Source organism: Cherax quadricarinatus, chromosome 34 (genome assembly GCF_038502225.1).
Source record: "Cherax quadricarinatus isolate ZL_2023a chromosome 34, ASM3850222v1, whole genome shotgun sequence".
Lineage (NCBI taxonomy): Eukaryota > Metazoa > Arthropoda > Malacostraca > Decapoda > Parastacidae > Cherax > Cherax quadricarinatus.
The window spans coordinates 17,434,764-17,449,815 of record NC_091325.1 but is presented as its reverse complement, the minus strand read 5'-3'; positions in this window follow the sequence as shown (position 1 = coordinate 17,449,815).

Sequence of the window (15,052 nt, the reverse complement as noted above, 5' to 3'; positions counted from 1 at the left end):
TACTGTACGAGTGAAAGCCTTTGCGTGGTTCCACTACCGTTACAAGAGAACCACTGACTGGTTCTTGGCTTTTAAAGGGACGAAGGCATTTACCCGGCGTGTTATTGTGAAAAGTTCATGATGACGATCTTACATGTCCGCTATTGCACTACTTCTATCTTCAATCTAGAAAAAAGGTACATATGCTGACTAGCAGGTATTATCCAGACAATACACCTCTTCTTATGGATACCAGCGCTAGCATTACAGACACTGTTGATATTGCAAATACAGTTGGCCATCACCTTATTTGTGTATCTCAAGGGCTCCATCTTTCCCCGTCTATTGTTTCCTTCAAACCCGAGAGGCTTTAGTGCTCGAATTTACTACTAAGATTTTACTATTCAGAACACTGACGTCAGTGTTTTTATGTCAACCTACAGCAAGTGGACGGACCTTTCGTCATTCATGTTCCTATGTCTCAACATTTAAACCATACGGCGATCGTCGTCCTCTTAAGGCTTTTCAATCTTGTTTTGTCCTCAGGGGTTTTCCTGCAATGGAAAACTGATGTTATTGTTTACCTTTTTTTTAAGGCAGGAACTTCGTAGCATGACACCTCTTACTACGGACGCTTTGTAAGTTGTTACAACACTTGGTTAACAAAGGTTTGGTACGGAACCTAGACACCCATAATTTTCTCTCCTCTCGTCAGTATGGTTTTCGGAGGGGCCATTTTACCATCGACCCCTGAATCCTCTTGGTTACCTGTAAGAGCCGCAGCCTTCCAGTCAGTTCATGTTCTCCTGTTGTAGCTAGTGTAGTAAGTCTGGGATGCCAGGGATATATGATAATGAGGGGCCTTTCAACGTTTATATAAAGAGGTTTGGTAATGGGTAATACACAGCATAAGACAAAGAGGATAAACAAGTGCGTGATATATGACATAGGACATACTGGCAATACTTTGTTGGATTATGCATTGGTGGATTAAAGGTTGATGGGTAGACTTCTAGGTGTCATTAATAGTTGTAGCAACAGTGAGAGTAAGCGGGACTCTTAAGACTCTTAAGACTCTTAAGACTCTTAAGTTACATTCACTTGTTAGACGAAGAATGAGGGGAGACCTGATCGAAGTGTATAAGTGGAAGATAGGTATTAATAAAGGGGATATTAACAAGGTCTTGAGGATATCTCTCCAAGAGAGAACCCGCAGTAATGGATTTAAATTAGATAAGTTTAGATTTAGAAAGGACATAGGAAAGTATTGGTTTGGAAATAGGGTAGTTGATGAGTGGAACAGTCTACCTACTTGGGTTATTGAGGCTGGGACTTTGGGTAGTTTCAAATTTAGGTTGGATAAGTACATGAGTGGGAGGGGTTGGATTTGAGTGGGACTTGCACATCAGAGCTTATTTCTTGGGTAGCATTGAAAATTGGGTTGGTCAAATGTTTGTTAGTGGGATGAATTGTAAAGGACCTGCCTAGTATGGGCCAACAGGCCTGCTGCAGTGTTCCTCCTTTCTTATGTTCTTATGTTCTTATAAGGAAGAAGGAAAATGGTATCAACGAGTAAAAGAGAGGTAAAAGTTTACAAGCTAATGGAAAATGTAATTAGAGTAAGACATGAGCAGCTATTGGGTGAAACATGGGCTAGTTATAGTACAGGTACTGAAGAGGTTGAAGAGGCTCGGGGTTGATATAAAAACGCACTATTCAAATGTGTAGCAGAAGTTTGTAGATATAGGCGGATACAACGAGGAAGTGGAGTAATTGTTGGAATGATGAGGAAAACCGGGTAGTAATGGAAAAAAAATTATATATATATATATATATATATATATATATATATATATATATATATATATATATATATATATATATATATATATATATATATATATATATATATATATATATATATATATATATATATATATATATATATATATATATGTATTACAAAATGAGTTACACGTGTTAATAACTGTGTTTATACAAAAGAAAACTGAGAATATCACAAAATGAGCTCCCCCCCCCAAAAAAAAAAAAAAAAAAATTATTACATTAATACTTTCTATGTCAATCACTTTATGTCTCTTAGTGATTTACTTCTTCGAGATATACATTTTTTTTCATGTATTTTCGTAGGATTTTTCTAAAAAGATATTTTCCCAAAATACGTTTTCTTGTAACTTATCTTCAACTTCCATTTCATTAGCATTTTCCTGCGCTTAAGTATAAGTATAACTTTCATAGTGTTTACATATCTGCTAGACCATCAATCAGGAAATTATTGTAGTCTTTTTTCTCGGGGGATAAAAAACTAGGACATGTTTATTAGAAAACGTTTCGCTCGTGTTGTTTGCTCACGTGTTTTTATAAACCACTTTGTTGATATCAATCACCAAAAGTTTGCATCACCTCAGGTTTACCTGTTAAAGGTTCAGTGATATATATATATATATATATATATATATATATATATATATATATATATATATATATATATATATATATATATATATATATATATATATATATATATATACGTACGTTTGTTGGAATTGTGGATTTTGGTTGTTTCTCTGATATTCTTTTTCCTTATCTGGCTTAACAGAAGATCGGATTCGAATTTAACGATTCGGATTCTTCCAGATCGGCTGAATAATTTCTTACCCTTCAGTCAATAAATTCACTCGTTTCCTCCTCTTGTGTCTCGACTCTGGGTACAGAGGTTACATTTATTAAGAAACTATGCAAAAAAGCACGAAATTACCAGGAGGCGACGTTATAAGACATAATATTAACGTTTCAGTTTGCGTACGTCACACTCAGGAAGACTATACTAATCTTAGTGACAATTTATGGAGCACTAGAGACAGTTCTAAACTTTCAAGACAGTGGGATTTCCTCCTCTAAAAATGAGAGATGCATGGGAAATTTGGCAGCAACTTTGCAAAGAAATGGGTCATTTCTGAATTGCTTCCATGATATGTAAGGGTTAAAGGAGTTCGCCGGGCTGTTAAGGATTTGATCATTTTGTCACGAAGGATCAATCCCTTCAAAGGACATGAACATTGTCCGAAGGGCCCTGCTGGGGTACTAATGATGGACTCCTTGATGGAGTGAAGGATGAGTTGGTTCTTGGAGTGGAAGAATCACCAAAAGGAACGTTGGAATACCGAGGTGTTCTCCAAAATGTCCCTCTGCAAGAATGCCCTTGGTGATCATTGACGTTGTGGGGCTGCAAAACACGACCAGACGATTGAGACCCGTTCCACGAGGACAGTCGGAAAGTTTGAGTCGTTTTGCCGTTGGATAGCATTCTTGAGTCACCATAGATGCTATTGTTTCCGAAGGCTGTCGAGTCCATTGCCACATCCCTTCCCATGACCCTGGACAAAACGCCCGAGCAGAACATCCTCAAGAAGAGTTTGCGGAACTTCTGGCTGAAGATGCAGTAGATAATGAAGTTAACAGAGGAGTTGATGGTGACTAAGAGGTTACTTGACATAGTCAGTAAGTCGATGGTGATGTTCAGAAGCTCCAAGATGTTGATGATGAAGGCGAGAACATTGCAGACGAAGAAGACAGTGACGACCACCAACAGCATCACTGCCAAGCCGATCTCTTTCTGCTGAAGGCGGCTCAGGTGCCGCCGCTCATGGTTGGCTGCACGAACCTGGCAGGTTAAAGAAAACATTTGGTCATTCATAAAACACTATTCAGTGCCCCACAAACCCCAGTTATCTACTCACTTCACCCATAAAGCTTTATCCTCATTTTAGCTCACTCATAAAAATGAATTTTATATTTAGTTAACTCATAAACCTCCATTTTCTGTTCACGTTGTCTCAAATAATACCAAGTCTCCGATTAATTGATATGTTATATATAGTTACTGTAAATATGTAGATAGGATGACCGCACACATGCACGCACACACACACACACACACACACACACACACACACACACACACACACACACACACACACACACACACACACACACACACACACACACACACACCTAGTCCTAGGACTGACCCCAAGCGGGGTTCCACAGGGGTCAGTCCTAGGACCTGTGCTGTTCTTGGTATACGTGAACGACATAACGGAAGGGATAGACTCAGAAGTGTCCTTGTTTGCAGATGATGTGAAGTTAATGAGAAGAATCAAATCGGACGAGGATCAGGCAGGACTACAAAGAGACCTGGACAGGCTACAAGCCTGGTCCAGCAACTGACTCCTTGAATTTAACCCTGCCAAATGCAAAGTCATGAAGATTGGGGAAGGGCAAAGAAGACCGAAGACACAATATAGTTTAGATGGCCAAAGACTGCAAACCTCACCCAAGAAAAAAGATCTGGGGGTGAGTATAACACCGAGCATATCTCCTGAGGCGCACATCAATCAGATAACTGCTGCAGCATACGGGCGCCTGGCAAACCTACGGATAGCGTTCCGATACCTCAGTAAGGATTCATTTAAGACTCTGTATACCATTTACGTCAGGCCCATACTGGAGTATGCAGCACCAGTTTGGAATCCACACCTAGTCAAGCACGTCAAGAAATTAGAGAAAGTGCAAAGGTTTGCAACAAGACTAGTCCCAGAGCTACGGGGATTGTCCTACGAAGAAAGGTTGAGGGAAATCGGCCTGACGACACTGGAGGACAGGAGGGTCAGGGGAGACATGATAAAGACATATAAAATACTGCGCGGAATAGACAAGGTGAACAAAGACGGGATGTCCAGAGATGGGACACAGACACAAGAGGTCACAATTGGAAGTTGAAGACTCAGATGAATCAAAGGGATGTTAGGAAGTATTTCTTCAGTCATAGAGTAGTCAGGCCATGGAGTAGCCTAGAAAGTGATGTGGTGGAGGCAGGAACCATACATAGTTTTAAGGCGAGGTATGATAGAGCTCATGGGGCAGGGAGAGAGAGGACCTAGTAGCAATCAGCGAAGAGGCGGGGCCAGGAGCTGTGACTCGACCCCTGCAACCACAAATAGGTGAGTACAAATAGGTGAGTACACACACATACACACACACACACACACACACACACACACACACACACACACACACACACACACACACACACACACACTGCGCAGCGGCAGTATGAAAATGACATAGCATCGAAAGTCAAGTCTAACCCGAAACTACTCTACAGCCACATCAGGAGGAAGACAATAGTCAAGGACCAGGTAATCAGGCTGAGGAAAGAAGGTGGGGAGCTCACAAGAAACGACCAGGAGGTATGTGAGGAGCTCAACATGAGATTTCAGGAAGTATTTACAGTGGAGGCTGAAGGTACAACGGGGAGACAAAACAGTGGCGTACAGCAACAAGGGATATACCAACAAGTGTTGGATGAATTACACACAACTGAGGTGGAGGTGGAGAAGCTCCTAAGTGACCTTGATACCTCAAAGGCGGTGGGACAGGACAACATCTCTCCGTGGGTCCTTAGAGAGGGAGCAGGGACACTACGTGTGCCACTAACCAAAATCTTCAACACTTCCCTTGAAACTGGGCAACTACATTAAGTATGGAAGAAGGCAAATGTAGTCCCCATCTTTAAGAAGGGAGACAGAAATGAAGCACTAAATTATAGACCAGTGTCACTGACATGTATAGTATGCAAAGTCTTGGAAAAGATTATCAGGAGGAGAGTGGTGGAGCACCTGGAGCGGAACAAGATTATAAACGACAGCCAGCACGGATTCATGGAAGGCAAATCCTGTGTCACAAACCTACTAGAGTTTTATGACAAGGTAACTGAAGTAAGAAATAAGAGGGAGGGGTGGGTTGATTGCATTTTCTTGGACTGCGAGAAGGCCTTCGACACAGTTCCTCACAAGAGATTAGTACAGAAGCTAGAGGAACAGCCACGTATAACAGGAAGGGCACCGCAATGGATCAGAGAATATCTAACAGGGAGACAACAGCGAGTCATGGTCCGTGATGAGGTATCACAGTGGGCGCCAGTGACGAGCGGGGTCCCACAAGGGTCAGTCCTGGGACTAGTGCTATTCCTGGTATATGTGAACGACGACGGAAGGGATAGACTCAGAAGTGTCCCTGTTTGCAGATGACGTGAAGTTATTGAGGAGAATTAAATCAGATGCGGACCAGACAAGTCTACAAAGAGACCTGGACAGGCTGGATGTGTGGTCCAGAAACTGGCTCCTAGAATTTAACCCCGCCAAATGCAAAGTCATGAAGATCGGAGGAGGGCAAAGAAGACTGCAGACAGAGTATAGGCTAGGTGGCCAAAGGCTGCAAACCTCACTCAAGGAGAAAGGCCTAGGAGTGAGTATAATACCGAGTACATCGCCAGAAGCACACATTAACCAGATAACTACTGCGGCATATGGACGCTTGCCAACCCTGAGAATAGCGTTCCGGTACCTCAGTAAGTAATCGTTCAAGACTTTATACACTGTGTACGTCAAGCCCATACTGGAGTACGCAGCACCAGTTTGAAACCCACACCTGGCCAAACACGTCAAGAAATTAGAGAAATCGCAAAGGTTTGCAACAAGGCTAGTTCCAGAACTAAGGGGAATGTCCTGTGAAGAAAAGTTAAGGGAAATCGGTTTGACAACACTGGAGGACAGGAGGGTCAGGGGAGACATGATAACGACATACAAAATACTGCATGGAATAGACAAGGTGGACAGAGACAAGATGTTCCAGAGATGGGACACAGAAACAAGGGGTCGCAATTGGAAGTTGAAGACTCAGATGAGTCAAAGGGATGTTTGGAAGTATTTCCTCAGTCATAGAGTTGTCAGGAAGTGGAATAGTCTAGAAAGTGATGTTATGAAAGCAGGAACCATACATAGCTTTAAGACGAGGTATGATAAATCTCGTGGAGCAGGGAGAGAGAGGGCCTAGTAGCGATCAGTGAAGAGGTGGAGTCAAGAGCTGAGTTTCGACCCCTGCACCCACAATTAAGTGAGTACAATTAGGTGCATAGACACACACACACACACACACACACACACACACACACACACACACACACACTAACACTAACACATAATAAAAAATACAAACACAGACACACACATTCACGACACTGTACACAGTGTACGTCAGGCCCATATTGGAGTATGCAGCACCAGTGTGGAACCCACACCTGGTCAAACACGTCAAGAAATTAGAGGAAGTGCAAAGGTTTGCAGCAAGACTAGTCCCGGAACTGAGGGATTTGTCCTTCGAGAAGAGGTTAAAGGAAATCAACCTGATAGCACTGGAGGACAGGAGAAATAGGGGAGACATGTTAACAAAATATAAAATTCGAAGAGAAATTGACAAGGTGAACAGAGACAGGATGTTCCAGAGATGTGACACAGCACCAAAGTGAACAGAGACAGGTTGTTCCAGAGATGTGACACAGTAACAAGGTGAACAGAGACAGGATGTTCCAGAGATGTGACACAGTAACAAGGTGAACAGAGACAGGATGTTCCAGAGATGTGACACAGCACCAAAGTGAACAGAGACAAGATGTTTCAAAGATGTGACACAGCACCAAAGTGAACAGAGACAAGATGTTCCAGAGATGTGACGCAGCACCAAGGTGAACAGAGACAAGATGTTCCAGAGATGTGACACAGCACCAAGGTGAACAGAGACAGGATGTTCCAGAGATGTGACACAGCACCAAAGTGAACAGAGACAAGATGTTCCAGAGATGTGACACAGCACCAAGGTGAACAGAGACAGGATGTTCCAGAGATGTGACACAGTAACAAAGTGAACAGAGACAGGATGTTCCAGAGATGTGACACAGTAACAAGGTGAACAGAGACAGGATGTTCCAGAGATGTGACACAGCACCAAAGTGAACAGAGACAAGATGTTCCAGAGATGTGACACAGCACCAAGGTGAACAGAGACAGGATGTTCCAGAGATGTGACACAGTAACAAGGTGAACAGAGACAGGATGTTCCAGAGATGTGACACAGCACCAAAGTGAACAGAGACAAGATGTTTCAAAGATGTGACACAGCACCAAAGTGAACAGAGACAAGATGTTCCAGAGATGTGACACAGCACCAAGGTGAACAGAGACAGGATGTTCCAGAGATGTCACACAGCACCAAAGTGAACAGAGACAGGATGTTCCAGAGATGTGACACAGCACCAAGGTGAACAGAAACAGGATGTTCCAGAGATGTGACACAGCACCAAAGTGAACAGAGACAAGATGTTCCAGAGATGTGACACAGCACCAAGGTGAACAGAGACAGGATGTTCCAGAGATGTGACACAGCACCAAAGTGAACAGAGACAGGATGTTCCAGAGATGTGACACAGCACCAAAGTGAACAGAGACAGGATGTTCCAGAGATGTGACACAACACCAAAGTGAACAGAGACAAGATGTTCCAGAGATGTGACACAGCACCAAAGTGAACAGAGACAAGATGTTCCAGAGATGTGACACAGCACCAAAGTGAACAGAGACAGGATGTTCCAGAGATGTGACACAGCACCAAAGTGAACAGAGACAAGATGTTTCAAAGATGTGACACAGCACCAAAGTGAACAGAGACAAGATGTTCCAGAGATGTGACACAGCACCAAAGTGAACAGAGACAAGATGTTCCAGAGATGTGACACAGCACCAAAGTGAACAGAGGCAGGATGTTCCAGAGATGTGACACAGCACCAAAGTGAGCAGAGACAAGTTGTTCCAGAGATGTGACACAGCACCAAAGTGAACAGAGACAGGATGCTCCAGAGATGTGACACAGCACCAAAGTGAACAGAGACAGGATGTTCCAGAGATGTGACACAGCACCAAAGTGAACAGAGACAGGATCATCCAGAGATGTGACAAAGCAATAAAGTGAACAGAGACAGGATGTTCCAGAGATGTGACACAGCAACAAAGTGAACAGAGACAGGATGTTCCAGTGATGTGACACAGCAATAAAGTGAACAGAGACAGGATGTTCCAGTGATGTGACACAGCACCAAAGTGAACAGAGACAGGATCATCCAGAGATGTGACAAAGCAATAAAGTGAACAGAGACAGGATGTTCCAGAGATGTGACACAGCAATAAAGTGAACAGAGACAGGATGTTCCAGTGATGTGACACAGCAACAAAGTGAACAGAGACAGGATGTTCCAGAGATGTGACACAGCACCAAAGTGAACAGAGACAGGATGTTCCAGAGATGTGACACAGTAACAAAGTGAATAGAGACAGGATGTTCCAGAGATGTGACACAGTAACAAGGTGAACAGAGACAGGATGTTCCAGAGATGTGACACAGCACCAAAGTGAACAGAGACAAGATGTTTCAAAGATGTGACACAGCACCAAAGTGAACAGAGACAAGATGTTCCAGAGATGTGACACAGCACCAAGGTGAACAGAGACAGGATGTTCCAGAGATGTCACACAGCACCAAAGTGAACAGAGACAGGATGTTCCAGAGATGTGACACAGCACCAAGGTGAACAGAAACAGGATGTTCCAGAGATGTGACACAGCACCAAAGTGAACAGAGACAAGATGTTCCAGAGATGTGACACAGCACCAAGGTGAACAGAGACAGGATGTTCCAGAGATGTGACACAGCACCAAAGTGAACAGAGACAGGATGTTCCAGAGATGTGACACAGCACCAAAGTGAACAGAGACAGGATGTTCCAGAGATGTGACACAACACCAAAGTGAACAGAGACAAGATGTTCCAGAGATGTGACACAGCACCAAAGTGAACAGAGACAAGATGTTCCAGAGATGTGACACAGCACCAAAGTGAACAGAGACAGGATGTTCCAGAGATGTGACACAGCACCAAAGTGAACAGAGACAAGATGTTTCAAAGATGTGACACAGCACCAAAGTGAACAGAGACAAGATGTTCCAGAGATGTGACACAGCACCAAAGTGAACAGAGACAAGATGTTCCAGAGATGTGACACAGCACCAAAGTGAACAGAGGCAGGATGTTCCAGAGATGTGACACAGCACCAAAGTGAGCAGAGACAAGTTGTTCCAGAGATGTGACACAGCACCAAAGTGAACAGAGACAGGATGTTCCAGAGATGTGACACAGCACCAAAGTGAACAGAGACAGGATCATCCAGAGATGTGACAAAGCAATAAAGTGAACAGAGACAGGATGTTCCAGAGATGTGACACAGCAACAAAGTGAACAGAGACAGGATGTTCCAGTGATGTGACACAGCAATAAAGTGAACAGAGACAGGATGTTCCAGTGATGTGACACAGCACCAAAGTGAACAGAGACAGGATCATCCAGAGATGTGACAAAGCAATAAAGTGAACAGAGACAGGATGTTCCAGAGATGTGACACAGCAATAAAGTGAACAGAGACAGGATGTTCCAGTGATGTGACACAGCAACAAAGTGAACAGAGACAGGATGTTCCAGAGATGTGACACAGCACCAAAGTGAACAGAGACAGGATGTTCCAGAGATGTGACACAGTAACAAAGTGAATAGAGACAGGATGTTCCAGAGATGTGACACAGCAACAAGGTGAACAGAGACAGGATGTTCCAGAGATGTGACACAGCAACAAGGTGAACAGAGACAGGATGTTCCAGAGATGTGACACAGTAACAAGGTGAACAGAGACAAGATGTTCCAGAGATGTGACACAGCAACAAAGTGAACAGAGACAGGATGTTCCAGAGATGTGACACAGTAACAAAGTGAATAGAGACAGGATGTTCCAGAGATGTGACACAGTAACAAGGTGAACAGAGACAGGATGTTCTAGAGATGTGACACAGCAATAAAGTGAACAGAGACAGGATGTTCCAGAGATGTGACACAGCAACAAGGTGAACAGAGACAGGATGTTCCAGAGATGTGACACAGCAACAAGGTGAACAGAGACAAGATGTTCCAGAGATGTGACACAGCAACAAGGTGAACAGAGACAGGATGTTCCAGAGATGTGACACAGCAACAAAGTGAACAGAGACAAGATGTTCCAGAGATGTGACACAGTAACAAGGTGAACAGAGACAGGATGTTCCAGAGATGTGACACAGTAACAAGGTGAACAGAGACAAGATGTTCCAGAGATGTGACACAGCAACAAAGTGAACAGAGACAAGATGTTCCAGAGATGTGACACAGTAACAAGGTGAACAGAGACAAGATGTTCCAGAGATGTGACACAGCACCAAAGTGAACATAGACAGAATGTTCCAGAGATGTGACAAAGCAACAAGGGGTCACAATTGGAAGCTGAAGAATCAGATGAGCCAAAGGGATGTTAGGAAGTATTTCTTTAGTCACAGAGTTATCAGGAGGTGGAACAACCTGGAGAGTGATGTAGTGGAAGCTGGATCCATACATAGCTTTAAGAAGAGGTATGACAAATCTCATGGAGCAGGGAGAGAGTGGACCTAGGGGCGGCCAGTAAAGAGGTGGGGCCAGGAGCTGTGAGTCGACCCCTGCAACATCAATTAGGTGAATTAAGTGAGTACATAGACACGAAATCACTCGCACTCAAAACAACAAATACATACACACAGAAACAACAGACATGGAGACATACACACACACACACACATACACACACACACACAGAAACAACAGACATGGTGACATACACACACACACACAGAAACAACAGACATGGTGACATACACACACACACACACATACACACACACACACAGAAACAATAGACATGGAGACACATACACACACATACACACACACACACACACACACACACACACACACACACACACACACACACACACACACACACACACACACACGGAGTGGAGACAGTGTAGTGGGTCACAAGCGCCAGGCTCCGAGGATCTTAGTGCTTTTAGGGCGTGTTTTAGCAGCTAGAAGCAACCAGTGTTAGTGACAACGTCAGTGAAAAGGGAAAACCCAAAGTAAAAAAATAAATAAAGTAAAGGCAGAAAACCCGGGTTATACAACAAAATTTAAAGTGCCAGTTCTTGAGGCCTATGGGCACCTTTTGCCCATTGTTACATATACAAAGTAAAAGGAGTGACTAAAAAAAAAGAAAAAATAAAATTTAAAGAGGGTGGTAACGACAAAATGTGATGTGCCCAGGGGAAACAGCTAGGAAAGGGGATATATATGTTTTAAAATATATAAAGCAGAATTAATTGGCAGCAGTAGGCCTGAGGAGTAGCGCCGCCTTTGGGGGGGGTTGTCACAAAATAAGTAATGCCCCCCAAAAGTGGAGTAGAAAATTAAAAAAGTAGCATTACAAGTGAGGGGGTGGTTGGGGACTCAAAGGGCAAGAGAAAGTATAGCCGAAGAAGCCCCAGAGGGGGAAGGGCGGGGGTGTACGAGTCATGGGAAAACCAGCATCGTAAACAAGCATCTACATCAGGCATCTGGATGGACTCCCCCCCCGAAAACCGTACAAATCATTTTGTTTGTGGGTGGCGGGGGGGTCTGAGGTAGAACCGGCCCGGCGGACACGGGTTTTAGTCGCTATCTAAACCCTGCCCCGGGCGATTATAAACACAAACCCAGCAGTAGTAGGAAGATAAAATTTGGAGCAAGGACCCCCTGGGACTACAGCCCTGACAGCAGTTTCGAGAGATAATGTTTTAGGACACAAAGACAGTTTCAATCTGGGAAACAAAAATTAAGAGAGTAAAGGTAGTAAAAAAGTGACTTTTAACACACCTAGTATTATAATTAATTTGAACTTCTCTCAGTGTTTGGTATCTCATTTTGTATTACAGGTAAAAGAAGTAGTTTTTTATTTCTGGGGCATATAAAAACAGTGCCCCCACACCAAGAAGGCACACACTACACACTGCGGGCCCGGGGCTGGGTCTCGACCCCCGAAAAAACATCTAGGTGAAATTTCACAGCTGATCCTTGGGGAAACTGACCGCCCCACCCCCAGACCCCACAGACCCCTCCCCCCTTTTTCCCCCTCCTCCCCCCCCCCTACTCGATCCCCTCCTCCCCCCATCTCTCTCCTCTCTCTCTCTCTCTCCCCTCTCTCTCTCTCTCTCTCTCTCTCTCTCTCTCTCCTCTCTCTCTCTCTCTCTCTCTCCCCCTCTCTCTCTCCCTCTCCTCTCTCTCCCTCTCTCCCTCTCTCCCCCTCTCTCCTCTCTCCCCTCTCTCCCACTCCCCCCTCCTCTCTCCCCTCTCTCCCTCTCTCTCCTCTCTCTCCCCCTCTCTCCCCCTCTCCCTCTCTCTCCCCCTCTCTCCCTCTCTCTCTCCTCTCCTCTCTCTCTCTCTCTCCCTCTCCTCTCTCCTCTCTCTCTCTCCTTCTCTCTCTCTCTCTCTCTCTCCCTCTCTCCCCCCTCTCCCCCCTCTCTCCCCCCTTCCCTCCCCCTCCCCTCTCTCTCTCTCCCTCTCTCCTCTCTCTCTCTCTCTCTCTCTCTCTCTCTCTCTCTCTCTCTCTCTCTCTCTCTCTCTCTCTCTCTCTCTCTCTCCCTCTCCCCTTCTTCTCTCTCTCTCTCTCCTCTCTCCCTCTCTCCCCTCTCTTCCCCTCTCCTCCTCCTCCCCTCCTCCCTCTCCCCTCCCTCCTCTCCTCTCCCTCTCTCTCCCCTCTCTCCCTCTCTCCCTCTCTCTCCCCTCTCTCCCCTCTCTTTTCCCTCTCTCCCTCTCTCCCCTCTCCTCTCTCTCCCCCCTCTCCCCTCTCCTCTCTCCCCCTCTCTCCCCTCTCTCCCCGGGTCCCTCTCTCCCCTCTCGCTCCCCTCTCTCCCTCTTCCCTCTCTCTCTCTCTCCCTCTCTCTCTCTCACTCTCTCTCTCCCCTCCCCTCCCTCCCCCTCTCTCCCCCCTCCCTCCTCTCCCCCTCCTCCCTCTCTCCCTCTCTCCCCCTCTCCCTCTCTTCTCCTCCCTCTCTCTCTCTCTCTCTCTCTCGCTCCCTCTCTCGCCCTCTCTCTCTCTCTCTCTCTCCCCTCTCTCTCTCTCTCTCTCTCCCCTCTCTCTCTCTCCCCTCTCTCTCTCTCTCTCTCTCTCTCCTCTCTCCTCCTCTCCCCCTTCTCCCTCCTCTCCTCTCCCCTCCTCTCTCCTCCTCTCCCCTCCTTTTTCCTCTCCCTCCTCCTCTCTCTCCTCTTTTCTCTCTCCCTCTCTCTCTCCCCCTCTCTCTCCTCTCTCTCCCCCTCTCTCTCCCTCCCCCCTCCTTTTCCCCCCCTTTTCTCCCCCTCTCTCTCCCCCTCTCTCTCCCTCTCTCTCCCCCTCCTCTCTCTCTCCCTTCCCTCCCCTCTCTTTTCCCCTCCTCTCTCTCTCCCTCTCTCTCTCTCTCTCCCCCCTCCCTCCCCTCTTTCTCCCTCTCCCTCTCTCTTCCTTCTCTCTCTCCTCCTTCCTCCCCCTCTCCCCTCCCTCTCTCTCCCTCTCTCTCTCTCTCTCTCCCCCTCTCTCCCCCCCTCTCTCCTCTTCTCTCTCCCCCCCCTTTTTCTCCCCTCTCTCTCCCCTCTCCCCCCTTCTCTCCCCTCTCTCTCCCTCCTCTCCCTCCTCCCCTCTCTCTCCCTCCTCCCCCCCTCTCCTCTCTCCCCCCCTCCTCTCCTCCCCTCTCCCTCTCTCTCTCCCCCGCTCTCTCCCTCTCTCCCTCTCTCTCTCCCTCTCTCCCCTCCCTCTCTCTCTCTCCCCCTCTCCTCTTCTCCCCTCTCTTTTTCCCTCTCTCCCCCTTCCCCCTCTCTCCCCCCTCCTCCCTCTCTCCCTCTCTCTCTCTCCCCCTATCTCTCCCTCTCTCTCTCCCTCTCTCTCTCCCCCACTCTCTCTCCCTCTCTCTCTCCCTCTCTCTCCTCTCTCTCTTCCCTCTCTCTCCCCTCTCTCTCCCCCTCTCCCTCCTCCCTGCAATCTCTCAACCCCCCTCTCTCTCTATAGGCTCCCCCTCCCATCTCTCCCCTTTCTCTCTCTTTGCCTTTTTTCCCCCGCCCCCCTTTCTCCCTCTCTCTTTTTCTCCCTCTCCCCCCTCTTTCTCCCTCTTTCTCACCTCCCCCCCCCCCATTTCTCTCCCCTCCCCGGTCTTTTCCCTCCCCCCCCTTCTCTCTCCTCTCTCTCCCTCTTTCTCCCCCTTTTTCT